The sequence below is a fragment of the Bombyx mori genome, chromosome 17, assembly GCF_030269925.1.
Source record: "Bombyx mori chromosome 17, ASM3026992v2".
Taxonomy (NCBI): Eukaryota; Metazoa; Arthropoda; class Insecta; order Lepidoptera; family Bombycidae; genus Bombyx; species Bombyx mori.
This window is the reverse complement of record NC_085123.1, coordinates 11,370,620-11,384,651: the sequence shown is the minus strand read 5'-3', so window position 1 is coordinate 11,384,651 and position 14,032 is coordinate 11,370,620. Positions and strand designations below refer to the sequence as shown.

The window sequence follows — 14,032 nt, the reverse complement described above, 5'->3', positions numbered from 1 at the left end:
ATTGATTAATGAATGCTCTTTAAATTTTATTCTTTACGAATACGGTCATGTGAAAGTGGTCAAGAGAAGTAAATTCTGTGAAAAAAAATTCTTAAATTAAAAAAAATACGTTTGTTCATTCGTGTTTTTTTATGTTTTCGTTTTTTTTTCTGATTGAAATTTTGATGAAAATTTGGTTGAAATTTTTTGACGGTCACAGTTCTTCTTCTTTTACTTCTTAGTCGCATAGTTCATTGCTGAAGGTCGTATCCTTGAAAGGCCTTCGTGTCTCTTCAATTTTTTTTATTACTTTAGATGGTCTTTAGACGAAGCTCACAGCCCACCTGGTGTTAAGTTACAGTATAGTTACAACGGCTGCCCCGCCCTTCAAACCGAAACGCATTACTGCTTCACGGCAGAAATAAGCACGGTAGTGGTATCTATCTACCCGCGCGGACTGACAAGAGGTCTTACCACCAGTAATTACGCAAATTATAATAGTGCGGGTTCGATTTTTATTAAACGATATTATTCCTTCACCGTGGAAGTCAATCGTGAACATTTGTTGAGTACGTATTTCATTAGAAAAATTGGTACCCGCCTGCGGGATTAGAACACCGATGCATCGCTGGATACGAATGCACCGGACGTGTTATCCTTTAGGCCACGCCGACTTCAAAGTTCGTTTTGTTTGGTTTTCGGCTTCCCTCGGGGCAGTTGTAACAGACAGTCCGCTGAGTGCGGTTACTTGATCTGATCAACGGCTTGGTGACCAGCCGGGGTTTTCCCTTCTACCTTGCCCACTACAATCAAATTTTCAAAGTTGTTTGGTTACCGTCGACCAATGTGACCAAAGGTTACAGTTACAGGAAGTTTTCTAATAAAATCCTTTCTACTTTTGATCAATAATATTTTCTACATTTAGCGGTGGTTACAGTAAAGAGTGCGGGAGATTCACTAGTTATTTATAAAATACAGGTGTAAACAAGTACTGAATTTTTATTTATTTCTTAAAACAGAATGACGAGCCCACGACCTTTCTAAGGTAAGGCGATTTCCAGAACTCAATGATACAACAACTTTATGATTGAAGTCTTAACTGATCTGGCTTAATGATTTTAATTGCTTCGCGAGAGTGTAGGTGCTAGTGTAGGTACTATTGTATTTATGTTCGGAATTTTTTAATACAACCTGTGTTTAAATAATTACTTAGAACATTGGGAATCGGGGAGTCATGAAGGGAAATAGGCGATATGAACAAACGATTGGGTGTTCCAGTAGAGCTCGAAGACGCCAGGGCACTCGTAAATATTTAAATAGATTTAGATTTAGTATTTCGTCTCTGTTTGCCAAACAATTTTCTTTTCTTTTCCGGAGCCATTATCAAGCTTTAGTGTCATCATTGAAATAAATTGAAAATATAAGCTTCCGTTTAAAAACGTTAATAATTTTTTTAAGATTTTACTAAAATGTTCACTGCTTGGATTGGATTTTCCACTTTTGGAACAGTGATTTTGGAACGCTATTACATTGAGTTTATATTAATTCTGACTAATGGCCTAAATAAATTATCATTAAGACGACCCCAAATGTGTAATACGAAAAATTAGCCTCAAAATTCTAAATTTAAATTTGTAACAATAACAAAATATATGGTTCGAAGCACCTATCAATTTAAAATGAAGAATAAAAAATTGAAATTGATTCGCGTTATTTACATATAAAAGCCTATTATTCATAATGTTTGAATGTAGAACGGATTTATGTATTCATATGAATTCTGTAATGCGTCTATTCGGATAAATTACTCTATGAGTTGTACGAGAATAGCTGTGCGTTTCGCATTCAGCACAATTTTCATAACAATAACATATATATGTATTGGTATTTATTAGCGGACTCCATAGTTAATGAACTGCTTTGGTCGGACCGAAAACGTTTTACAGTTGGATTTATCATAACAAATTTTATGTACATTATAACTTATGAGAAACGGGCAATGGTTGCTAATACGATTTACGATTGCAGTTGACGTATGTTCAAACAAGTGAAACGAAATTAATTTATAACCTTTTAATAATAGCCGAATTACGTTATGTAGGTACGTGTAGTTTCGTAGGGACTATCGACTGTTGGTCCAGTGGTGAAGCGGTGCAAGGTGACTCCTGTGCGCCGCTCGCGGTGTGTCTCGCGAGACGAGGTTCTTCGGGATTTTCCCGGAGATGAGATCCTGTCTTAACATTAGTACCTTACTCGCCTTAGCCGGTACCCCGGCTAAGGCGAGACTTTCGACGCGCACCGCGGTACCGTAAGCTTCGTGTAGTCGGTGGGGTGGAGCTCGATGGGGCTTAGTCGGTACTTCTTCCTCTCGGAAGGCGCCGGAGTCCGACATAACCCGGTCCGTTACCCCCATCGACCGGGTATCTGTCAATGGATTCCCCAGTGTTAACAAAAAAAAAAAAGGTAAGTGTAGTTGGGGATTTCTATAATATTCCAAAACAATTTCGATATATATATTATTTTATTAATACGTGTTTTTAATGGCACGCAATTTAATACAATAAAAGCAAATGAACTATTTAATTCACTGAATACCTATAATATGTATATTAGTTTGGTCCATTTTAACAGATCTCTATCAATCGTAATACACTCCTACATACCTGACGTGTCGTTTAAAAATATCCCTATGAGAAAACGGTTTCCTAGAAGAAATCGTCTTTAGTGTTAACACTGCTTATTGTAGAAATTATATGTGCCTGTTGACTGATTTTCAATGTCATATAAGTTTTTGTGAGCAATTAGGTATGCTCTTTCTCTCTCTCTCTCTCTCTGTCTCTCTAAGGCAAGGAAACCATGACATGTAGACGACACGGATGTCACGCTTTTGTCAGTCACTTTCTTATAAGAAATATCAACTGCCTTCATGAAATACCTGCTAAAATTACAAATATTTCTACTTTTATTAGTGTACATCCTATAAAAGATATTCCTTGTTTGTTTTGTTGAACTCAAAGTTTTGTATAGTTATGTTTGGCAGTTTAAAGTCGAAGCATGTATCGTTCCGAATAAGCATGGCGATGTCTAAAATAATTATGAACATTGAAAATACAAAAACATCGTTTTTAGTGATAGATGGGCGATAAGAACTTTATTTTTTTTATGATTAAGATAAAAATGTACAACCTAATGTAAATTAGTAGTCTTCTTAACTTGTGATGTTTTAATGAAGATCAGTCTATCCTTAGTCCTTAATACAATGAGGAAGGCCCCGTGAGGGTTCCTAATACAATGTGGAAAACCCGGTGAGGAAAGCCCAAAGAAGGTGACAGCATCCATGGTATGCTCTGGGTATCTCTGAGCATCGGTAATCGCCTAACACCAGCGAAGTCAACTTCCACGTATATTTTTTTTCTCTGTGCGGAAGATACCGGCCATGCTTATCATTATGCTTTTGTTTATTATGCATTATGCTCTTTTACAAACCCAATTAATCTAAACGCACCCTTGTCTTGTTTCAGATACTTTCCCTTCGATGTGATTTCACAAAAAAGTTTCAAATTCTCTCAAGTGCAGTGCTTTAATTGAAGAACGATTTATTTTTTCTATTACTACTATTTGAAAAAAAATAAAAGGTGAGTAAAATACATTTATTATTCGATAAACAAGCTCTTTCCACGTGAATAATCTATGTCTGATCTAGAAATACATGGAGTAACGCAAGACAGAGATATATGAGCAGAAAGAAGAGTCCATAGACCCAACTCTGAGGTGCGAGGTCGAGGTCTCTCCTGATATGGAACAATGGTCACCCTACTCCACGAAAATAAGCAGAACGGTGCTAGCCACCCATGCTTACAAAAGGCCCTGCCATCAGTGATTACGTAAATTGCTTTGTTTCCTAAACTAATTGGCTTTCAGTAGTTACTGAGCCAACGGGTACGACTGAACTTTCCGGAATGTTCCAGTACGTACGGTTGCCAAAAACAATGCTGTTAGCTTCCTGGCTTAAATCATGTACGATTTGTTCTGCAGTTTGTACTAATACATCAATAAATTCAAAGTTTTCGAATAGTATTTTAAAATAATGATATTTTAATTTAATTATCGTTATTGCGTGATATTTAAAAAAATCGTATTTAATAAAAGACGAAAAGAAGATTGCGGAGATATTACAATATGATTAAGGGATTAAAGTTTAGGTTTTTACAGTAGAACTTAACTAAAACTGAGGAACCCTATTGTAGGCTAAACAATTGGTACACGAAGAAACAAACGCCATACTGTTAATCACCAGCATTCATCAATAACGATCATGAAACGGTAGAAACAACAACGACGGGTATATAACATCTAACCGCAGTTTCTCCGCCAGAAAGCCTGAACAAAAGTCTATTGTTAACATCATAATCGCTACGGAACCACAAGATAAGGCCCGAGATAGGCGTAGTTGGCCTAGTTTACACCCCTGCGTAGTTCCTGACACTACAGATGCCATTCAAACGAGACGTTTTCTTCACCAGCTGAATATTTTACCCTTGTTCTTACAAAAGGTGTGAAGTTATTCAATGAATCTCAGCGTTTGTATATTTCCTCGGCAATAAAACCGATGCGAGCGTCGATTTGTAATGTCACTTCATTTCTAACAAAAATATATTTCATAATTAAATACTTTGGGTCTCCATGACTCTTCACTACTTCCAGATACTGCGTAGATACTCTTTTGACTAAAAAATATCTCTTCGATTACTTTAAAGTTCCATATTCGGGCGTAGTGAAGATTTGTCCGGGTGGCCAGCCTCATTCCAGCTATTTATGGAGTGGAGCATACCGTGTTTTGACTCTATCTGACAGGTACGATATCGTACCGTATGTTCCATGGGGAATGCTCTGAGGAATTGTTCGAGATGATACCATCATCTCGTTTTTACCATCGCACCGCCCGCCACCGGAGTAGAGGTTATCCATATTACCTGGAGCCACTGAGGTCATCCACAGTGCGTTTCCAGAGATTTTTTTTTCCACGTACCACCCGGCTTTGGAATGAGCTCCCCTCCATGGTGTTTCCCAAGCGCTATGACATGTCCTTCTTCAAACAAGGCTTGTGGAGAGTATTAAACGGTAGGCAGTGGCATTGTTGAAGTCCATGAGCGACGGTAACCACTCACCATCAGGTGGGCCGTATGCTCGTCTGCCTAAAAAGCCCACTGAGTTTCTCGCCGGATCTCCTCGGAGGATCGCGATTACTTCATTCATTGAAGTTTAAGTGCTCTAACAACCTCTCAATAACGGGTGGAATACCAATTCATGAACGCATCGAAAGCAAAAACATACATTCGATTCATGGTAATTGCAGTGGGTACTTGATCAGTGCCATGTTGAATGATCCTGCCCTCAATCCAGCAAACAGAGCTACGTCTTACTTTCATTGACCCTGCTCTGGTCAACAAGACTCGTGCTGCCGGCGATGATTTCTCCTTGATTTTTTTGCAGTCCTAGGATGCAAAACATCCATGGTTGCAGACCATCTTTCTCCAACATACATTTTTAACGCATTAATCTATTTCAGCTCTCTTTCTTTGAGAATACTTAATGATGCAGTAGTTAGCTCTCCTGACTACCAGACTTATGGTCCTGGTTCGATTGCTATGTTTGGCAAGGATTCGTATGATGAACAGCTGTGTTTGTCCTTTTTTTAGATTTTTAATAAGTTTGGAAGCTACACTATCTCCGAGTGACATAGGCCATATTTGTTTTTAACAAAAATTAGGGATCCTTACTAAAACTTTTGTTAAAGACCCGAGCGAAGCCAGAGCGGGCCGCTAGCTATTTTATAAATTACTAAAAACGTATCTTTATCGCGTACCTGAACCATAAAATTATTATATATTATAATAACGACTCGCTAAAACCGAAGAAAATGCTACGTAATTTTTAATTGCCGTAATTCTCCCGATTTCGATAGTATACTCGTATAACTATTTCATCAGCAGGCTTTTGACAAAGCCGACAATGGTGTGGAATTATGAATGATCATTGAATATTGTTCTGTGTTATGTGTGTGATATTTTAGGCTCAATCTAGAAACAGGTTTTATTTTGTTATTCATTGAGGTGGCCAGAAATTGTGGTTTTTGTGCGTCTATGGGCAAAAGAAGAAGAGGCCGTCCAAAGAGGAGTTGAATCGACAAAATAATAGAAACAGTATGAAAAGAATGGAGAAGCAAAGCAAAGAATGGAGAAAATGGAGTAAGCTGGAGGAGGTCTATACCCGGAGTGGGGTTCCAATAACAGAACAAGTTTGATATTTAATTTTGTAATTTAAAAAAAACCCTGTTTTGTAAGGTTGTTGGAAATAAAAGGGCTCATTGTTATTATCATTATATCTGTCAATGGATCCCTAATGTTGGGTGTAATTTATGTTGGTTCGTAGGTTCGTGGAATGCACTAACAGAGGTTTTAGTGAGAAAAATATTTATTATCTAAGGTGGCGTGGAATGACAAAACTTTAGTGGTTAGGAAGCGCGCGGCGTTCGTTGCTTTGGTCACAGCACTGACTTCGTTCGCCTCAGGTCATCGGTCCGAGGCCCCCTCACCTCTCGTTGAACCCCGCGCACTCCCTCTTACAAATCTTGTTAATTTAAAACTAAGCTAAAACTTTTGTTAACTTATCCTAACAAAACGAATTCACCATACAACAAACATACACCAAATATACTAATCACAGCTCCAAATTTATATTTAACGCATCGCTAACATTGGGAAACGCGCATTTGTATCTGTAGAACATTTGACAATGGATTTTCTTTTAGTATTTTTATTTATTTTTTTGGATTGACAATTATATTACATATGTTTTTTTTGTTTTTCTTAGCTTTAGCTTTAGGTGCTGATATACCTAAAACACATGTGATGCTCTATTGTCATGAAGTATAACATCCAATATATAGTATGGTATAATATTATAAAACATTGGAATCCGCCTGCGGGATTTATACATCGCTCGATACGAATACATACATCAACCGTGTCGCCTTTAGGCCACAGCGACTTCAATTCTGATAAAACTAACAAAAAAAAACCCAACACCGCATTTATTAAAACTTAATTTTCAAATATTTTGGGAACAATCAAAACCGTACGTACCTGCGAAATGACATTGAATATTTAAATGACTTTACACATTCGTGACAGCTATATATTAATGTATTACGTGAAGGAAAAACTTTGTACCCCTTTTTACGAGAATTGCGCGGACAGAGAAGTATGAAATTTCCCACACTTATACAGAATATAGAGAAGGAGTGCAGAATACTAATATTTTTTTCAAATTATACATAAAAAATACATTAAATCAATAAATAGAACATTACACACTACCCTGTAATTGACATAACACATAATATATACTCTTTGTATATTGTTAAGCTTTTGTTATTGTCTAAAGTCTGTGGTCAAATTGAGAATATATTAATATCGTTTGTCTTTCATATTATGTTTCTATAGTGTAGTCTTGACGAAATATGTGATTATAGAAGTATAAATAATGTTTAAACAAAAAATTTCAAATTATATTATAATTATAATTATAGTCGAATTTCGACTACTGCAGGACCACTAGTGTTATTTAAAATATCTTTACCACGAAAAACTGGTACCGAGAAAATCTAACACGAAAAAATAGCTTGTAAATACCAGTTTAATGTTTCAATTAGCCAAAGCGGTATCTTTTAACGGCTCCTCTAATCTTGACGGCTGCCACATTTTAGTTGAGATGGATCCTTCAATATTGGCTTCGCTGGTGAATCGGTTCTTTGAAAATGTTGCCATGTTTATTATACCAATACAGAAAGCACTTAAGTTTTGACATTTTATTCATTTAGAATTTTATATGTACAGCTTTTTTTCATCAAACAATTTAGTGGACCTAGATTGTTTCATCTTTAGACATGACAACGTGAATGAACCCTTAAGGTATGAGGATATAAAGTCTAGATTTCATTTTACAACGATGAAGCGGTTGTTGGACAATGTGACGGTTCCTGCTGGTGTTGCTACAAAATACGACCTACTACCAGTAGTTTTAGAAAATGTATACTACGATATATTAGAATTATTAATATTTAGACTGTAGCTAAATTTGATTGGGACTCCTTGCGCACTACCTATTTTACTGGTACCTATATTACTGGTGGTAGGACCACTTGTGAGTCCGCGCAGGTAGGTACCACCACCCTGCCTATTTCTGCCGCGTGAAGCAATACTGCGTTTCGGTTTGAAGGGTGGGGCAGCCGTTGTAACTATACTTGAGACCTTAGAACTTATATCTCAAGGTGGGTGGCGCATTTAAGCTGCGGATGTCTATGGGCTCCAGTAACCACTTAACACCAGGTGGGCTGTGAGCTCGTCCATCAATCAAAGTAATAAAAAAAAAACGTTAATGAAACTATGCCGGAAATCGTTCCGGAAAAATCACAAGAATTGCGAGAAAATTCACTTTAATGGAATGAGCAACCTGTAAAACAATTAAACAAGCTTTCAACTTAATTTTACACAGCGTGGAATTAGATATGCATAGCTCTAAATGGTAATTGCGTTTATATTAAACTATATGATGACCGAGCTTAGCTCGTTTTTTTTTTTTTTGATAATCAAACAACATTTTCTGAAAATAAATCGTAGCTAAATCGATTTATCGCCCCCGAAATCCTCTGTATACTATATTTTATGAAAATCGTTGGAGCCGTTTCCGAGATTCAGATTATATATACATATATATACAAGAATTGCTCGTTTAAAGATATAAGATAACACGTGCACATCGATCTGCTTGACTGGTGGTAAGGCCTCTTGTGAGTCCGCACGGGTAGGTACCACCGCCCTGCCTATTTCTGCCGTGAAGCAGTAATGCGTTTCGGTTTGAAGGGTGGGGCAGCCGTTGTAACTATACTTGAGACCTTAGAACTTATATCTCAAGGTGGGTGGCGCATTTACGTTGTAGATGTCTATGGGCTCCAGTAACCACTTAACACCAGGTGGGCTGTGAGCTCGTCCACACATCTAAGCAATAAAAAAAAAGCGTTTATATTACATAAGATAGTACGTGCACATCGATCTGCCGAAAAAAACTACAATAAACTACATCAGATGCATAATAATTTATGGTATCTCAGAATGACGTGTAACAATCCCCCAATCTTTTTATAACCGCTATAAAAACGATAAAACGTATTCGTATAAACATTTTCGTGATCTTTGAAATGTTAACGTCCTAGGCCACTTTAGATATCACAGTGGAATGCATGAAATGATTCATTTCTTTTGAAAATTCAACAATAAAATCGATTTGTAAGAATAGCATAATAGCATGACTGTGTGAGAGTCGAAATACTACTTCCTTTTAATTCGATCGTGTAGGTTTTTACCACCACGCCGCTAATTTCGGCCGTGAAGCAGTAATGCGTTTCGGTTTGAAGGGTGGGGCAGCCGTTGTAACTATACTGAGACCTTAGAACTCATGTCTCAGTGTCGGTGGCAGCATTTACGTTGTATATGTCTATGGGCTCCAGTAACCACTTAACACCAGGTGGGCTGTGAGCTCGTCCATCTCTCTAAGCAATAAAAAAGGCCCTCCTTGAAAAATAAGTTTAATGAATATATTACGGCCTGAACAAATGGTGTGTTCTATTTTCGACAAGCCACTTTGACGTCGCCATTAGGATAAATAAAGAGCAAGGTACTTAGAATTGAGCAGTGAACCGAGCGCCATATTATGCGATAGACCGTGATAGACCGGGATCCATGATGCAAATGACATTTACATCCCCTGGCACTTGAGAACGCCAAGGGCTCTCTCGGAACTGGAATGAATATTAAAAAACGGAAGAAAGGTCCTATCGCCTGTTTTATTGAATAAAATATATTGTTTTATGTTAAATGGAATTTTGTTTGTGGTTATGATAGAACAATTTCAAGGATGGTCCATCTGATGCTATTTTTTTAATTTTTTTAAATTACTTAGATGGGTGGACAAGCTCACAGTCTACCTGGTGTTAAGTGGTTACTGGAGCCCATAGACATCTACAAAGTAAATGCGCCATCCACCTTGAGATATAAGTTCTAAGTTCTCAGTATAGTTACAACGGCTACCCCACCCTTCAAATCGAAACGCATTACTGCTTCACGGTATAAATAGGCAGATGGTGGCACCTACCCGTGCGGATTCACAAGAGCCACCAATAAAAATATTATATAATACATTTATTTGGAACAGCTGATACATATGGTAACGAATAGGCGCACCAGAAAAACAACGCTTAGACAGTTTTTGTAGTTCAACTTTAGTGTTATCTGCTAATGCTTGCAATTCGTATTGCACGGTAAATTCATTGTCATTTCTTATTCTTGAAACAGGAACTTGAATGTTCTCGATAATTTTCCACAAAGATACAAGATTCCGATCACACATTTCCTCTAAAACATCTAAAACTAAAATAAAACGATATTGTACATTGATTGAAGTTTCGAAGGCTAAAAAAGTGTTCAACTCACATTGTATCTTCTTGGCGAACATTTATTTTTTAACGTATAATGCGTTCAAATGTTCATGGTACTTCAGAAAAATTTTCTGACGGTTTCCCCCTATGGATTTCAACGCTACAAACAATCCAATGTTATTAATATATGTGTCCAATATCAGCTGTGCTTCCTTCATATCATTAGTACTCGTATTCATGTGTCAAGCCTTATTTGATTTAATTTTAGGTAAAATAATGCGAATTTACATTTGTGAAAAAGTTTTTCAATTTCAGTCTTTAATATAGTAATATATCTTCGATAGCAACTGTACGAAATCAAAATGAAATTATTTATATAACATATTTTGAAGCGTAAAAATAATCTGTTCGTATATGTATTATAGTCACGGGTTGTTCTTTATTAACAAATTACTTATTTAAATTAATAAATTATTAAAGAATGGCTCTAAAATCTGCTTCTTTGCAAGAAATTTTTACTGGTGGTAGGACCTCTTGTGAGTCCGCACGGGTAGGTACCACCACACTGCCTATTTCTGCCGTGAAGCAGTAATGGTTTTGAAGGGTGGGGCAGCCGTTGTAACTATACTGAGACCTTAGAACTCAAATCTCAAGCTGGGTGGCCTCATTTACGTTGTAGATGTCTATGGGCTCCAGTAATCACTTAACACCAGGTGGGCTGTGAGCTCGTCCACCCATTAACGCAATAAATAAATAAATGTATCCTTCTAGTTCTATGAAAAAAATAAAGCATTTCATGTAAAGCATTTCATTTGGGGGTTGGTGCTTCCCGCTTCCGTAGGTTTAACCCGCGATTCCCTACAAGTGACCCCTGGGTGGTGCTAAACGGGAGCCGAAAACATAACCGGTGGTAGGACCTAGTCCGACTGGCTGGCGACCACCCTCCAACTAGAGTCCGCCGCCAAATAGCCTAGCTGTGTTCCGGCGTGTGGGTTGGAGAGCCAGTTCTATCCCTTCCCTTTCCCCTTCCTTGTTGGGGTTGAGTCTTGGTGACGACTGGAACTTGCGGAGCAGACGTGCGTGCGAACTCACGGGGCGTGATTGTTTGACGGGGGTATAGGGAGACCCAGTGAAACGGTACCCGCTGCCGCCCGCCGGTCAGTAGGGGACCTGAACCCGGGTGTCTCTACTAAACTCCGCCCCGGGAAGCTGTCCCGCCAACCGGTGTAAAATCCTGTCGTGCGGTCGTCGTGCCGGAGTCGGAGACCGGAGTGGATCCCGGCGATCGCACGCAGAGTGGACTGGGGGCCCTTCCATGCCCTGCGTCAGTCTCTCACGCAACCCGTGGTCGAGCACGTACTATGTTCCGCGCTTCATTCAGGTGTTGCCTCGATCTCACCTCCAACATCCTACCTCTCCTTATCCTACTCTCCGAAAACTAAAGAATCATGAAGACGACAAAAAAAAAGAAAAGGGTTTCACAGGCGGTCCCCCATTCCACATTTAATGTGGATTTCAGCAATGTCAGGGGCCTACATAGCAACCTTGACGCCGTACACCACCACCTTGAGACGGCGCAGCCTGCCCTGCTTTTTTTAACGGAGACGCAGATATCTGCTCCGGATGATACCTCATACCTTGAATACCCCGGCTACGTATTGGAGCACAACTTCCTGCGTAAAGCCGGGGTCTGCGTATTCGTCCGGGCTGATGTCTGTTGTCGCCGTCTTCGGGGCCTCGAACAACGGGACCTGTCCCTCTTGTGGCTGCGCGTAGATCATGGGGGCCGTAGCCGAATCTACGCGTGCCTGTACAGGTCCCACAGCAGTGATGCAGGTTCAGCTCTGTTTGAGCATGTGCAAGAGGGGACTAACCGCGTGCTTGAGCAGTACCCATCTGCGGAGGTGGTGGTTCTTGGAGACTTTAACGCTCACCACCAAGAGTGGTTGGGATCCAGAACCACTGACCTCCCGGGTCGGACTGCCTACGATTTCGCCTTGGCCTACGGCTTCTCCCAGCTGGTAACACAGCCCACCCGTGTCCCAGATATCGAGGGGCACGAGCCTTCTTTGTTGGACCTTCTGCTGACCACAGATCCGGCCGGATACAGTGTGGTGGTCGACGCTCCGCTTGGATCGTCTGATCACTGCCTTATTCGTGCTGCCGTACCACTCTCTCGTCCTGATCGTCGAACGACGACCAGGTATCGAAGAGTTTGGCGGTATATGTCAGCAGATTGGGATGGATTGCGTGAATTTTACGCATCCTACCCATGGGGGCGGTTCTGCTTTTCCTCTGCTGATCCTGACGTCTGTACGGACCGTCTTAAAGACGTGGTGCTCCAGGGGATGGAATTGTTTATTCCCTCCTCTGAAGTGCCCGTTGGGGGTCGCAGCAGACCCTGGTATAACAATGCCAGCAGGGATGCTGCACGCCTCAAGCGGTCCGCATACGTGGCATGGGATAATGCCAGGAGACGTCGGGATCCTAACATCTCAGGGGAAAGGCGGAAATATAACGCCGCTTCCAGGTCCTACAAGAAGGTAATTGCCAAGGCGAAGTCGGAGCACGTCGCTAGAGTTGGCGAGCGATTGAAGAGCTATCCCTCCGGGAGCCGTGCTTTTTGGTCGCTCGCCAAAGCTGCAGAAGGAAACTTCTGCAGGTCTAGTCTCCCACCACTGCGCAAGTCCGATGACAATCTGGCCCACAGCGCGAAAGAGAAGGCTGACCTTCTGGTCAAACTCTTCGCCTCGAACTCGACTGTGGACGACGGGGGTGCCACACCACCGAACATCCCCCGGTGTGATAGCTCCCTGCCAGATATCTGCTTCACACAGTGTGCAGTCAGGCGGGAGCTCCGACTCCTGGACGTCCATAAGTCGAGTGGGCCAGACGGCATCCCCGCAGTGGTTTTGAAAACGTGCGCCCCTGAGCTGACACCTGCGCTAACGCGTTTGTATCGCCTCTCTTATTGCACTAACAGGGTTCCGTCTTCATGGAAGACCGCCCACGTCCACCCTATCCCCAAGAAGGGTGACCGGTCGGACCCATCGAGCTACAGGCCTATCGCGATAACTTCCTTGCTTTCCAAGGTGATGGAGCGAATTATAAATACACAACTCCTGAAGTATCTTGAAGATCGCCAGCTGATCAGTGACCGACAGTACGGTTTCCGTCACGGTCGCTCAGCTGGCGATCTTCTTGTATACCTTACTCACAGGTGGGCTGAAGCCTTGGAGAGCAAGGGCGAGGCTCTTGCTGTGAGCCTTGATATCGCGAAGGCCTTCGACAGGGTCTGGCATAGGGCACTTCTATCGAAGTTACCATCTTACGGAATCCCCGAGGGTCTCTGCAAGTGGATCGCTAGCTTTTTGGATGGGCGGAGCATCACGGTCGTTGTAGACGGTGACTGTTCTGATACCATGACCATTAACGCTGGCGTTCCACAAGGTTCGGTGCTCTCCCCCACGCTTTTCATCCTGTATATCAATGACATGCTGTCTATTGATGGCATGCATTGCTATGCAGATGATAGCACGGGGGATGCGCGATATATCG

At 40.8% G+C, this 14,032-nt stretch overlaps 1 protein-coding gene across 2 annotated transcripts in view; it reads left to right on the top strand.

Annotated features, from left to right (window-relative positions):
* Positions 1-14,032, top strand: part of LOC101744910 (voltage-dependent T-type calcium channel subunit alpha-1G) — a 187,666-nt gene that overhangs the window by 33,247 nt on the left and 140,387 nt on the right. For both annotated transcript variants that reach the window (XM_062673401.1, XM_062673402.1), the window contains exon 2: positions 3,501-3,614. The gene's annotated coding sequence lies outside the window, so the exon portion shown is untranslated. The remainder of the gene's footprint in view (positions 1-3,500; positions 3,615-14,032) is intronic.